Genomic DNA, 2,500 nt, shown 5'->3' with positions numbered 1-2,500 from the left:
CAAATGAATACCATGAAATTCTTGGTGCACGAAAGTTTTGAGTTCGGAGGGTTTTGCACATGGCCAAGTTGGTCGGTGCACCGCGGCATAGCTAGATGGCTTGTGTGGAGTTTTGTGAAAAAATGAAATTCGTGGTTTTTGAGATGTGAGGGTTGGAATGGCCTCCAAATGTCCCCAAATGAATACCATGAAATTCTTGGTGCACGAAAGTTTTGAGTTCGGAGGGTTTTGCACATGGCCAAGGTTGGCGGTGCACCACGACATAGCTAAATGGCTTGGTGGGGAGATTTGTGAAAAAATGAAATTCGTGGTTTTTGAGGTGTGAGGGTTGGAATGGCCTCCAAATGCCCCCAAATGAATATCATGAAATTCTTGGTGCACGAAAGTTTTGAGTTCGGAGGGTTTTGCACATGGCCAAGTTGGTCGGTGCACCGCGGCATAGCTAGATGGCTTGTGTGGAGTTTTGTGAAAAAATGAAATTCGTGGTTTTTGAGGTGTGAGGGTTGGAATGGCCTCCAAATGCCCCCAAATGAATACCATGAAATTCTTGGTGCACGAAAGTTTTGAGTTCGGAGGGTTTTGCACATGGCCAAGTTGGTCGGTGCACCGCGGCATAGCTAGAAGGCTTGGTGGGAGTTTTGTGAAAAAATGAAATTCGTGGTTTTTGAGGTGTGAGGGTTGGAATGGCCTCCAAATGTCCCCAAATGAATACCATGAAATTCTTGGTGCACGAAAGTTTTGAGTTCGGAGGGTTTTGCACATGGCCAAGTTGGTCGGTGCACCGCGGCATAGCTAGATGGCTTGTGTGGAGTTTTGTGAAAAAATGAAATTCGTGGTTTTTGAGGTGTGAGGGTTGGAATGGCCTCCAAATGTCCCCAAATGAATACCATGAAATTCTTGGTGCACGAAAGTTTTGAGTTCGGAGGGTTTTGCACATGGCCAAGTTGGTCGGTGCACCGCGGCATAGCTAGATGGCTTGTGTGGAGTTTTGTGAAAAAATGAAATTCGTGGTTTTTGAGATGTGAGGGTTGGAATGGCCTCCAAATGTCCCCAAATGAATACCATGAAATTCTTGGTGCACGAAAGTTTTGAGTTCGGAGGGTTTTGCACATGGCCAAGTTGGTCGGTGCACCGCGGCATAGCTAGATGGCTTGTGTGGAGTTTTGTGAAAAAATGAAATTCGTGGTTTTTGAGATGTGAGGGTTGGAATGGCCTCCAAATGTCCCCAAATGAATACCATGAAATTCTTGGTGCACGAAAGTTTTGAGTTCGGAGGGTTTTGCACATGGCCAAGGTTGGCGGTGCACCGCGGCATAGCTAAATGGCTTGGTGGGGAGTTTTGTGAAAAAATGAAATTCGTGGTTTTTGAGATGTGAGGGTTGGAATGGCCTCCAAATGCCCCCAAATGAATACCATGAAATTCTTGGTGCACGAAAGTTTTGAGTTCGGAGGGTTTTGCACATGGCCAAGGTTGGCGGTGCACCACGGCATAGCTAGATGGCTTGGTGGGGAGATTTGTGAAAAAATGAAATTCGTGGTTTTTGAGATGTGAGGGTTGGAAAGGCCTCCAAATGCCCCCAAATGAGTACTGTAAAAGTGTTGGTGCACAAAAGTTTTGAATTGGATGCATTTTGCACTTGGCCAAGTTGGTCGGTGCACCGCGACTAGATAGGTTGGTGCCAAAATTTGTCAAATTTAAGACCTTGGCCAAACTGAATGAAATTTTGTGGGGAGGTTCCTGATATTGTTTAGTGGTGGACTGGAAAAAATGAGGTCGAAATTCGAAGTCTACATGTGCTTTTCTATTTTTCCCGATTTTACACATACCCGGTAAGTAAAAAAAATAAAAAAAATAGTTCCCCTTCGAGAAAAATTATGAAATTTGGTGAGCAAGGAGATACCATTATTCTACGAATTACTGCAAAAAATCGCATCAAAATTCGAAGTATAGCCCGAGATATGGACTTATGTCTGCTCAAAAAAAGTGTATCTACTTGTACAATTTTGCCTTTTGCATATTAACCTCTTATAGGGGGGGAGTGCTCCTTGAGCCGGCCAGCTCCACACTGGCAGGTTTTAAAGGGAGCTTGATGAGGCCTCCCCCCTCACGTGGTGCGTGCGTTAGCATGTTTATCATGGCACAACTAGCCTCTTCATAGTTGTTGAGCTTTATTAATACCAACACACGGTCGTCACTGATCGTTGGTTAGCTCGGCAGCTAGTCCCTCGGATATTGTGGAAAGTTATTTTCATGCCTAGCGATGCTTGACCCTGCGTCACTTGATGTTTCCATTTGCTTGCTTGCCCATGGTAGGTGGGGGGTGGACCGTCTTGTGGTGTGGTGTCTTGCGAACGTGAGGGTGTGTGAGTTGTAATCGAGATGCACTTGCTGGCTGGCTCCATGCCTTGCGTATCGAACGGTCAAGCATGCATCTCTTCCATTTTCACCCGTTGCCTTGGGTGATATTGGTTGATCAGTCCCTGTGTTGCCTACCCACTA

This window comes from Vigna unguiculata, unplaced genomic scaffold, assembly GCF_037176805.1.
Source record: "Vigna unguiculata cultivar grain cowpea cultivar isolate G323 ecotype 2 unplaced genomic scaffold, ASM3717680v1 ptg000056l, whole genome shotgun sequence".
Taxonomy (NCBI): Eukaryota; Viridiplantae; Streptophyta; class Magnoliopsida; order Fabales; family Fabaceae; genus Vigna; species Vigna unguiculata.
The sequence above is the reverse complement of the archived record's forward strand: the minus strand, read 5'-3'. Positions refer to the sequence as shown.